The sequence below is a fragment of the Callorhinchus milii genome, unplaced genomic scaffold (assembly GCF_018977255.1).
Source record: "Callorhinchus milii isolate IMCB2004 unplaced genomic scaffold, IMCB_Cmil_1.0 Scaffold22, whole genome shotgun sequence".
Lineage (NCBI taxonomy): Eukaryota > Metazoa > Chordata > Chondrichthyes > Chimaeriformes > Callorhinchidae > Callorhinchus > Callorhinchus milii.
In genome coordinates this window covers 2,519,290-2,532,239 of record NW_024704763.1, presented here as the reverse complement: position 1 = coordinate 2,532,239, position 12,950 = coordinate 2,519,290, and the positions used below count along the sequence as shown (strand labels likewise).

General features: G+C 41.2%; 1 non-coding gene across 1 annotated transcript; it reads right to left on the bottom strand.

The window, feature by feature from the left end:
• Nucleotides 1–12,665: 12,665 nt before the first annotated feature.
• Nucleotides 12,666–12,737, bottom strand: trnaq-cug. The gene has a single exon. It is a non-coding gene; the product is annotated as a tRNA-Gln (tRNA).
• Between the last annotated feature and the right edge of the window lie 213 nt (nucleotides 12,738–12,950).

The window sequence follows — 12,950 nt, the reverse complement described above, 5'->3', positions numbered from 1 at the left end:
CAGTGGAATCATGAATGCAATATTTTATATCCCACTTAAAGATTTATGCATAAGCTTTAAGTAGTACTCAACGTATGCCAGTAGACATCAGATGATTCTGACTGTTCTACACCACAAGGCTTTGATTCGGGTATTAAACTGGTTTCATTCAAACATGTTGCAAGACTGTTGATGACATAAAGAAACGCTGTAGCAGCCAGGTCTGTGAAAACAGATGACAAGGAACAACCATTATTCAGGTTTAGCTTCAGTTTTGTTCTTGCTACAAAAAGTAAACGTGTTAACACTTCAGTCAATAATTCCAAGCCAGTTGATTCCAAGTTGATTCATGAATGTGAGAGAGAACTCGCACGTGAAAGAATACGGACTTCTCACGGACAAGTTAAATTTATTTTGTACATAAGAGGCTGAGCAAATGGCAATAATAAAACTGGGCAAGTTTCTTCTGGCATATTTCTCTGTACATCCCAACTGGATTTTTAAGTTGCTTTTGACTTTGCTCATCATGTTTCTTTGTTTCCTTTACAACCTTCTTTTGAACTCAGTCTCCACATATCACAATCCTTCAAGTACAGAAAGAATACCACAAAAAAAAACATAAACTACTGTATTACCATTTTCTTTACTAACTTGAACAAACCAAAATACATCTTAAACATCTGTTAATTCCTTTCCATCTTTAATGCACAGTTTGAAGAGTTCTATTTAATTGTGATTAAATCATTAGATTCTGCTATCAATCAGAGAAGAAAATGAAGCCTGAATGAAGCCTTGGGAGTCTCACAAAGCTACTCACTATTATGCAATATTAACATGGCTACCCTACATACACTGGCAACATAATTGATTCATCCTTGTAAGTAACATATTTGTAAACTTACTTTCGTCTTTTTGCATCTGGAAAAAGTTACTACCACCATTCTGGACATGATTCTATTAAAATCAAGTCATTCAGATCTTCTGAGTCTAGCCCAGGCCAATTTTCTCTTTCCTGTTCTGTTAGATTCTCATTAAAATATAACTACAATCAAGAAATTTCCACAAGGCAAATAATAGACTAAGTTTCTTCACTCCACAGACCGGCGCATTTGTACTCTAAAGAACTGTACTATTATTCTGCCTTGCATGCTGCAATTCTGAAATGAATTTTATTTTGGAAAAATTCACCAACTTCCACATCCTATCCTACAGTTCTCTTACTTGCCCACATGCCTTAAGGGGCTGAGCAATGATGTGCACTTTCCCTTACAAGACATATGCTCTTTAATCTACCATCCTGCAGCATTTCACTACTGAGGGCAGTCAAGGCTTTGGCAATTCTGTAGTTGTTCTTCAGATTTTATTAAAAACGTTAAGACTCTAATGCTACAAGAGATTTAAAAGTAAGGTGGGGGAGGGAGGGGGGATGGGGGCGGCATATCCATCACTGTCTCCCCATCTACCGAACAAATAGATTCTAACCATGGTTTTAAAATAAATTGGCAGAAATAGGTCACAATTGGCAATCACAAATCAAGCTTGTGAAGGCAATTGTTCAAAAAATGTATTTTCTTTCTTAGGTATTGGAAAGGATTCAAGTTCATAATAAATGCACAAAAAGATGTTAGATGTGAAAGGCTCATTATAATCCAGAGGCACAGGAAGTTTAATTAACCAAGAAATTTTAAGCTTGCTTATTAAATTGTTTTGAAAAGTCTAATCAACTTATGAAGGTTTAACACAACCCAAGAGCAAGACAATTTCCATTTCCTCTCTACCCTACTCATGAAATAGTGCCTTTAATATTGACATATATGTATTAAAACGAGTACACGCATCACAAAGGAACCACATTCCATCTGTGCAGAAAATGTACACCCTTTTTTGCACCTGATGCTGTATCTATTTGTTAAAACAAATATATAGCCATTCTTCTATCTCTCACAGTGTGACCTACTGTCAAATCTGGTCTACGGTGATCCAGTAGTTCTCAGTTGCTCTGCTGTGCACTCTGCCTGCTAACCTTACCTAATGACATACAGTGTAATACTCTCCATATATAAAATAAACTGTCTTACTAACTTGTAATACATATTGTTTTTATAATTAGCAGAAGGTTACAGCTACAACAAAAACGATCAAAGTATGATATTGATATTGGTTAAACTTTAGTAGAAACAAATTAACAGATGACATTTGCAATAGTGGGACAAGGTTTAGCTGTATGAATAGCAAAATGTTATGCTTAAAATAGGTTTCCTTGTGTACTTTGTAGAAGAGGCTCTCAGAAGTAACTGAATTCTACACTTCATACTCCACAAGAGTAGTCAGTTTGACAGAGGTATGGAAAATACAACTATAACCATTGAAATGTCTTATAGCTCCGTGGTAGATTGCATCATGTCTCCTTTCCTGTAACCATATAGTAATAACAGGCATCAGTTCCCAGTTAAGTAGTGACTCAACTGCTTTAAAAGGATGATGGTGGCTTATTTAGATTCAGTATAAGAATAGTGGGAATGCTGCAGCCTAACAAGAGTGACAATTACAATCAATGACATTTTGCATCTTTGCAACATAATTAACACCAGATGGGCTGCACATTATGCCTGTAGACCGACCGCACTGTAAAAATAGACAACTATTTTCAAAAGCATAAATTCTCCCTCTATTACTGAATATACATAGCTCACAGAGTTTGACATAAAAATTGCTACTGTCAATCTCCAGTCTTCTTTTGATACAATACTGAAAATACTTAGAATCATATCCATGATAAATTACAAATTGAAGACAGACCAGAAAAAGGTAATCAGCATTCTCAGTTATTCAAATAAGTGATATTAGGAAAAAAAGGGACCAGCAGTACAACGGTTTAGCATACATCCTATCTACATGACTAAGGCGCAGTGTTAGCACTCTTGCCTCTGAGTCCAAAGGTTGTAGGTTCAAGCCCCACATCAAGACATGAAATCACATAGTCTAAGATGACTGGGGGGGTGGGGCTTGTTGCATTGTTGGAGGTACAATCTTTTAGATGAGACGTTAAACCGAGGTCCCGTCTATCTGTTCAGGTGGATGCTAAAGATCACATGGGGCTATTCGAAAAAAAAGGGAGAAGGGAGCTTCTGGCCAATAAAACTGGTCACTCACACCATGTAAGACATTATTGTGCGCAATTATGTATTTTGTGGGCGACAGTATATCCAGTGAAGCGATTCAAGACGTATGAATGGAACCTGATCTCAGAAGTCACAACTGAATTAACAGTCTATTCAAATTAATTTGTTAACTTGGGTAGTATCAACCACACCAATTACCCTATCCATAGTTTGTACTAAAATGACAATCTCACTCGGACTCCAAAAGTATTATAAGATCTGTCTTACACAGAAACTACACGTGTTGGGGTGTGCGGTGGGGGAGGGAAGTGATACTAATGGAGCAGAAGTACTTTCTGAGGTTCAGGAACAAGGATTTTATTAGGCTATATTGTTGGGACAGCTTTAATAATAATAATAATAATCTTTGCATTTGATGTAGCGCTTTTCATGTCTTCTAGACGTCTCAAAGCGCTTCAAATAAACTGTAATAATAATACTTGCATTTGATATAGCGCTTTTCACGTTGGGAGGACATCCCAAAGCGCTTCACAGAATACACTGTAAGGTGAATTGACTGTGTATTTGTGGGCGAACGCGGCAGCCAATTGTGCACAGCAATGTCCCACAAACAATCATGGATTGAGTGACCAAATTTTTTTTTTTTTAGGAATTATTATCAGCCGTGTGGAGTAAGGAAACTTGCCCAAGGTTTCACCCTGCTGGGAATCTAACCCAGGTCTCTCACTTGCAAAGCGAGTGCTCTAACCACTGATCTACAGGATTCCACCTTTAATTTACATCCAGCAATATATATCTATGTTGCATCTAATTAGTCTTGCCCCACATCCCTCGAACCCACTAGGAGCTCAGTAAAAACTTAGAATTCTGAGAAAAATGGAGAAGTTCTCATTCCGTTATGTAGGTTGGATTCAAACAAGGCTCCTTGAACCATAAGGACAGCATCCTAAGAAAAAAATGTATATTTATATAGTTATTTTTAATGGAATACAATAAGTACTCACAACAGCTCAGTGGTTTGGGGCCAGTTAAAGGGAGAGCTAAGTAATGATCACTAATCTGTTATCCAATAATCCTGCGTTATCAACAGATGAGTCAACACTTCAATTTCAAGCATCTGAAGGCTTACATATTTTTACATTGAGAAAATAATGATACGAAAAGTCTGTTCTGCTCTTCAAATCGACAAAAAGGTGCCAAAATAGGTTATTTCATTGGTTATATTATACTGTATTGCAGGCATAAAAAACAGATTAAAATTGCTCACCTAGTCTGATCACATATCTTACAAATCTGATATCCAGGCAACCCAGCAGCTACACATTTCAATTCCATTTATCACATATGATGAACTGATAAATCACTATGTCATGAGGCAGGCTGCTTCAGATTAATAGCAGTACAGTGTCACAATATTGTTTTCAAAAAAATAAAAAAGGAGTTTCCATCTCAGACAATGCATATCTGCCACATAACAGGGCAAATTTAATGGAATCGTCTCCAACGCTCAGCATAGTTACAGAGCCTAGAAAATTGTGATGATAATGGGATTTGGGAAAACTATACATTTGTCAATGTACGTTAATCAGCTTATGTATATTAATGTACATCATTCAGTAATAAATGCCATAAATGGTCACTGATTGATGGATGGTGGAGTCGGGCGAGAGAAGGAGTGATGGGGTCACAGAGCTTAGTATGTGAGAGTACGCGAGCTGCAGATTTTGGATGATCTGCAGCTTGTGAAGGGAAGAGTTGGGAAGGCCGATGAGGTGGGAGTTCCCGTAATCAAGCCTTGAGGTGACAAATGCATGGATGAGGGTTTTGGCAGCCTGAGGGGTGAGGCAGTGGCAGTCTGGCAATATTGTGGAGGTGGTGGTAGGCAGTGACCGTCATGGCACAGATGTGGGGGAGAAAGGGCAGTTCAGGGTCAAACAAGATACCCAGGTTCCTGACTGGCTTAGTGAGGGTGAGTGTGCAGCCGTGGAGGCTGATGCTGCCACAGCCTGAGGTGCGGAGGCGCTGGCGCGACCCATCAGGAGGGCCTTGGTCTTGCTGACGTTGAGTTGGAGAAAGTTGGCCCTCGTCATTGATGTCGGACAGGCAGTCGGTCAGGACGCCAGTAGTTCAGGAGTTCAGGGTGGAGGCAGAGAGGTAGAGTTGGGTGTCATCCACATACATGTGGAAATTTACCCCATGTCTGCGGATGACATCACCAAAGGAGAGCATGTAGAAGGTGAAGAGGAGGGGACCGAGGACAGAGCCCTGAGGAAAGAAACTAAAAGTCTAATGAGAAAACATTATCCAATGAATTTGGTGAAGTCCTGTAAAGTAAATGTGGTACATTGACACTCCATTACCACCTATAATCAAATACTGTTTCTGAATTAAATATGTATAAAGGAGACAGCCAAATGCCACAGCGTTTTAGTGCATTAACATGCTCAGCCACTGAGGAATACGACACAGGTTATCAATGCAATTCCCTAGAGGGTTGATTCTCAACCTGTCTGGCCAGATGTGGAAAATTAATGAGGAGTTAATACAGGCTGCTCTTTCACAGCTGTTCGCAGCTAATTCCATATGCAAACAGATGATCCTTTAAGTAATCTACATTAAGAATAAGGTATTGGTACAAGTTTTGAGTCTCTCAGAAAGACTCATGTGCACAAATCAGTTAATCACTTCAACAATACAATCTGAAACAAAAGAAATCTTGATGACATTGGAGAGATAAGGCCCAGAATATCATGCTGTCTCAGGAACTGACAAGACACTGGGGACTTCTGATCAAGTTTTTGCTCCAATTGGGTAATGATTGTATTCCCTGGTTCCTATCTTATTCTAATCAGTGCTCCATTTTCACGATAGCCCAATTCTCAATGTGAATTCTTAATTTAAAATATATTCACTAATTTATGAATATAATGTAAAATAAAATCACTGCCTCTAAAAGGAAAAACACATGGCATATCATTAGATGGTAGGACACATCATCTTTCCAATAATACAGTTTACTAACCTTAAACAGGCAATCAGAGGATGGAACTGATCAGAGGGAGGGAAGGAGGGGATTAATATCAATGACCATCAATACACACTTCACTTCCACACCTAAGCAGAAGACTAAGAGTACAACAACAGCAGCAACTTGCATTTATATAGCACCTTTCACGCCGGACTGTGTTTTGGAGTACAACAGAAAAGGAGAAGAGAAATCCGTAATAGTTTCAGCTATATAAAGGTTGATGAAGAGTTAAAGAACAGATAAATCCTTTCAGAGATAAGTGGAAATTTTATGGAAGATCAGGAAATGGCTGTTGTGTTAAATACATTCTTCACTAATGAAAGCTATGGACAAATTCCAAAAAAGTCAGTTTGGCACAGGACATATATAGAGCATGCGTTATGAAGAAACACAAAAAAAAATCTACAAAGCATCTAAACCAGATGGGAGACACCCAACAATCCTCAGGGAAATGAGAGAGAAAATAAGTGAGGCTATGGTTAGTTGCTTAGGAATTCCTAACTAGTTTTAAAAGTACCATAAATACCTACCCTGACATGAAAAACAGAGTGAGGCAAGATCCCAGAATTGCACATTGAGAAAGGATGTTATTTATGTACCTTACTCTGCATGGACACAGTGAAAAGTCTAAAGTACTGGCAAAATATTTTTTTCTTGGCAGCAAAGGTGCCAACTTATTTTGTTATTAACATTTTGCTAAATGTGTTGAAAGTATTGAAAGTGTGAAATGACTCTCGCGGGTCCCTCAAAATAAAATAACCTATTTGAGGCTAGATTTAATTTTATGTTACACCATATGTGAGCTCATAATAGGTTTAGAAATGATTTTGTGAGCTTTCCCAAAGTAGAGATTCAACCATAAAGCTATATAGAACTTTTTGTGTGGTTTTATGTACTCTTTTGTAATATACACAAAAAAGTATTGCTCTGAATTAGTGTACAGGAACAGAAACACTAATCTACAGTATTTACAATGCCAGACACACACTCTACAGGGGAGTTAGTTTTAAGCAAATTGGCACTGGTTCAGGTTGTTGCAGCACAGGGCAAATTTCACCAATGAAGTATTTGTACATTCATATTATTGACCTTTACTCCAGGATCACGCTAATCGTGGCACCAGAACCTAGAGGCAAATAACAGGAGTCAGTGGCCCAAATGACAAAACATCAGCGCAGACTTAGTGGCCCCATTCTGTGCTGTAATATTCTATGAACTGATCACTACTCATTTTCTGATCTCATACAGGGAAAAGCACATGGAACAGGGAAACAAGAAAAACAAAGACAAAAATATGATGCAGTGCTGAAATTGTACCTTGTCCTTAAAGCAAAGATTGTCCTTGTTAAGCAATGATTGTCAATCAAATCAATTACTACAGTATTAAAGTATTTAATTACCTTAGCTGTTATTAAAAAAGAGATATAAATAGATTTACAAGCATTTGCTATTAGTGTGAAACATGAAGTCGTGTCAACATGGCACGGTTTTGAAACAGGTTGTTCGAAAAACTGAGTGTTCTCAACTGTCCACCCAACAACCCCCCACCCGCCCCCACCATCAACACCACCACCCACATCTACAGATTTCTTTTAATAAAAACAGAAGTTGCTGGGAACACTCAGCAGGTCAGGCAGCATCTATGGAGAAAGGAAAGTAAGTCAACGTTTTGGGTCCATGACCCTTCATCAAAACTCACTAAAACCCGTTTTCACAGCCACGTCTCTTCCCTCAGTAACTGTGACTAAGGGTCGTGGACCCGAAACGTTGACTCACGTTCCTTTCTCCATAGATGCTGCCTGACCTGCTGAGTGTTCCCAGCGACTTCTGTTTTTGTTTTCAGATCTCCAGTATTTTGTGTTTTGTCCACAGATTTCTTCATTGCTCTTTTGAAAGTGGGATTCTGATACTGTTCCACAGGTGCTGGCTGCTTTCTGCTATCTCAGCTGTGCTTTATAATGGCAACCCAGACCAGGGCATGTCAGCAGTCTATTCTATTTTAAGGTAAAATGTGACAAACAAATTGTATGTCCGGTCTCCTTCCCTCAAATTAATTAATTCCCAGCACTAATGGACTTCTCTAGCTAGGATTTCCTTATTTGTCAACATTGTTCAGTTGTTATAAATATAGTTTTGAAAATGTTGAAATCAACTGAAATACATGGGAAAATGAAAATTTAAAAATTGATAAGATAAATTGAAAGACAATTTCCACTTTCTTTATACAGAACTATATTCTCTTACCAAACACACAATCACTGCACTTTATAGTATATCCTGCGAAGTTCTTTGGGACATTCTCCCAAAGTGAAAGGCGCTACTAAACTTAAGGATTAATGATTATTATTATTTTTGTTTATCCTTCCCCAAATCAGTCAGCCACTGCACCTGACAGTACAAGTTATGTTGCATGGTGTAAAGTCAAAATTGTAATCAAAGCACAGTGACTTACAAAATAATCACATTGTGGAGATATACGAAATATGAATTCCCCTAGTAGCAAAAAAAGCTGTTCGTCAATTGGGGGTATTCCGAGGAGGTCACTACACAAACTGAGCTCCCTCTCAGACACACAAAAATAAAGACAACACAAGAGCGGCTTGCATTTTTCCACAAACGCCACCAAGCATCTCACAAAGACAACGGGGAACTCCAAACAGGGGAAGGAAAGGGAGATTTGAACAATACCATTTTACATTATAATCTGACAGATCAGAACAGAGGGGACAAACCAAATACCAAGTGGTAACATTCACGCTTCTGGCATACTTTGTATGGCGAGAGTCTCTAATCAAATACAAATTTCGCTATTGCTATTTCAGCCCATGTTGTTTCAATTAATTTCGCTAAAAAAATAAACGAGAGCTTTTCACAGCATGGTTGCACAAGCAATGCTGAATACATGCTGACAGATCTAGAGTCACTGGAAACCTCAAGGAGGATCACAGAAAGTCCTTAGTAACATATAAACCCAGAAATGACGGTTCACTGTGGCCAGTTACTCCCGCCACCCCACAACCATATGTAATAAGAATTCAATCTGAAATGCATATGCCTTATCTCCAAAGAAAAATTAAAAAAAAGGAATAATCTGCTGTGAAATAACGCGAACGATCACCACAGACGTTCAGAGTTATGTCTGCATTTGCAAAGCAAACGCCTCGTCTTAAACGTTGACAAGTTCGCTCTCGGGGTTTTGTCACGTTTTTCGAATTTAAATAGGAGGCATTTTTTTTAAAAAAAAGTAACAACATTTACATTAGAAACACAGCAGCAGACTTTAATATGGGGAAGACTTGAGACAGAACCGGAGACCGACCACCTGTGGTAAGAATCCCAACGCTGCATCCGATTCGACTCACGAATCCCTCAGCCACGGGAGTTTCCCCAAGACCGGAGGAGCATTCCCGGTTGGCCGCGCGTTCAGCGAACGAAATAAACCAGTCAACCCCGCGCTCCCCGCCAACCAACCCCCCCGCCCCCCCGCCGCTAACACGGTTTCGGGGCAGCTTAGAATAACAAGAATAAAATGTGCCCGTAAAATAAATCGCCCGCTGCGGCGTGTCTGAAGGTTGACCGCCTCACCGTCGCCTTTACCTTCCGAAAAGGGCGACGAAGCAAAGCCCGTGATGCGACGTGACGGCGGTGACAGCCTCGCCGAGACTTCTCCGAACGGTACACGAACGGACGGGGCCGCCGGCCTTGCGATCGGAGACCGGGTTGGCTGGCGCAGGGTCAACAAGCACGAGCTACTCGGACACGTTCACAGCCGCGGAGTTTGCGCTGAGCCGCAGGGGTGGGGTGGGGGGTGGGGACGGGACACGTTGACACCTTCCACATGTCAGCGGCCGGACCGGTGTGTCCTCCGGAGCGCTCTGCGCATGCTCGGCCTCTCGTGTGTGTGTGTGTGTGTGCAGCTGACAGACCCGCTGGGCGGGCGGTTGGGGCTCGGGCCGGGTGCGCATGCGCGCCCGGGCGCGCGAGCCGCCCAACCGTTTCTTTTCAAAAAAAATCGAACGGGAGTTTTTTTTTTACCCCTTCCCCCCCCCTCACCCCAAAGAAAAGCCTCCTCCTCGAGACATTAAAAGCACCAGAAAGACTCACGGCCCCGGCGCTCGGCTTCTCCTTGACGCGACTGGGGCCGAGCCCGAGCGAAAGGGCTTTACCATTCACGTTTCGGGGCTTGACAGCTTTTGCCGAGCGACGCGCGGGCGGAGCAACCCCCGCTCCCCGCCCACCGCCATCTTGGTTGTGATGGGAGCAGGGCGCATGCGCGGGCACCAGAGCCACCGCGTCCCACTCCTCCCCGGGGTCCTAACGCCTACCTCGCAACGTACCGCACCATCGGCATGTCCCTGCCTTGGGTGCTTTGCATTACAACTCTCCCCCTCCTCCTTTCTCTCGCGCCCCACCCGCCCGCCCCACCCCCAAAAATCATTCAGATTGACTTTTTATAAATTCCTGTATTTTTTAATAAAATACAAACTACAGTCGCTCCAGTTTACAGTGTATCCTGTGAAGCGCTTTCAAACGTCTCAATGAACGTGATAAGGTGCTACATTAAATGCAAGAATTATTATTATTATTATAATTAATTTTCTCCACTTTTCCTCCTGACTTTCTTCCTGCACCATCTGCCTCTGTTTAACCTCTGCCTCTGGTGTGCAGGTGGATAATATAGATAATAATAATCCTTGCATTTGGCATAGTGCTTTTCACATCTGCTGGACGTCTCAAAGTGCTTCACAGAATATACTGTAAAGTGACTTGCCTGTATATTTGTAGATGAATGCTCTGGAGGAAATCTGTTGGTTGATTATATGGGGTGGGCTGAAGTCAATAGTATTGACTATTGATGCAGAACGTTCCCCAGGAGATAGAGTATGTAGGGTGAAGTCCACATTTCGGATGGTTTTACATAGTCTATGGATGAAGGCTTGTTGGCCAGAATAATCTTCTTGTTCCATGCTTTCTAATGTTCTTTAGGTACAGTTGAGATAATAACATTGGCAATAATCCTTGCATTTGATATAGCACCTTATCATATAATTGGAACATCTCAAAGCGCTTCACAGAATTTGCTGTAAATTGGATTGAGAATGTATTTTGTGGGATGGGAAGGGAACACCCCTTGTAGGAACCGCGAGGCATAGTGTCACATCCAACCACTTCCTGCTTCCATGCCAGCAGAATAGAGGTTAATAAATTCATTTTGAACAAAAAATGTATGAGCTCAGAAGCCAACCTCTGACAAATAGTTACACTCCACAATATAGTATATTATTATTACAGTCTAAAGCATATTATATTAAAGAATATTTGAGATGTCGTGACGCTGTGATAAGGTGCTCTACCAAGGCAAGGATTATTATTATTAAGTTTTTTTTAAACTTTTGTTTGCTGTTCAGAATTACATCAGTATCACAGCTGGTGTACTTATGGCTGTGGCCTTTGATCTCAGCCCAGTTAACAGAGGTCATTGGAAAACTCACGTTTGAGATCATGTTTTTTAAAACAGTGTATTAACATTCTGATTAAACCCTTCCAGATTTCTTCTTCACCCCAGAGGCCGATGTAAAATTTCCATTTCCCATGGCTGTCAGGTCTTTGATTACTAACTTACTGTCAATATGTGAGCCTCCGAATCTCGAGTTTCACTTGATTCACCCTTAAAAGTTCACGGTGGAGTGGACTTTTATGTACTTTGTAGTTTTTATTCCTTCAAGAAAGAATTGCACAGGTACCAGTTTGAGAAGATGACTGGAGGATTTGGGGACCATCTGACAATGTGGTGTGGCCACACAGGGGCAAGTCAACCCAGGGGTAGAGCTCATTCTGACTTGATGGCAACATATCAAGAAGACATGGTGCCATCTTGTGGCCTGAAAATAAGGTGTCAGTTATTACCGTCGATTTTTAAGTTAATCTTTGAAAGCCAAATTTCCGCGTTCTCAGGACAGCAAACAACTCATTGCATTTACCGTGCAGAGCAACGTGTGAAAAAAGGGAAATGCGGACTATAGGGCCCGTTTACCATTGGCCGTGTAAAGCCAGACATTTGCAATTTATAAGCTTTGTGACCGACTGCTGATTTTTAACAACAAACCACATTGATACAGCGCCTCCCACGTCAGAAGGGACGTCGAAAATAACCAAATAATAAATAAATACTAAACGGCGCGAGGGGCAGAGGTAGAAACGCGCGCTTTAAAAATGAGCCCGGACAACCTTTGTAAAAATCCACGAGGATTTGAGCTGCGAAGCGCAAAATCGCATCGCGCACCGTCATTCGTAAAGCGTCATAAGTAATTCAGTAAATTTAGGGAATACTTTCGAATATATTTTTTGATAAAATCCACCCCTCACACAAAATACACAGTCAATTCACTTTACAGCATATTCCGCGAAGCGCTTTGGGGACGTCGAGAAGATGCGCAAAGCGCTTTTTTTGTTAAAAAAAATCAAATGCAAAGGGGATCGTTGTTATTATGACTGTTATTAATACTAAAAACGCAGAAAGACATAATAATAATAAAAGGTTCCACCGAGATTTGAACTCGGATCGCTGGATTCAGAGTCCAGAGTGCTAACCATTACACCATGGAACCCGCTGGGAAGACGGCGCCCCCGCCAGTCTATCTAACGTCAAGTCGACCGCCGCACCGGCTCCCGGCAGAGGGATTGGCGGCCCCCGGGCCGGATCCTCCGGGTGGGGGGACGGGGACGGACAGGGACTCGGTTCCTTCGCGATCCCCGGACGATTATGTGTTGCTCTTTATTTTATACGGAGCCCCCGCGCCCCCACTCCTCCTCTCCTCTCC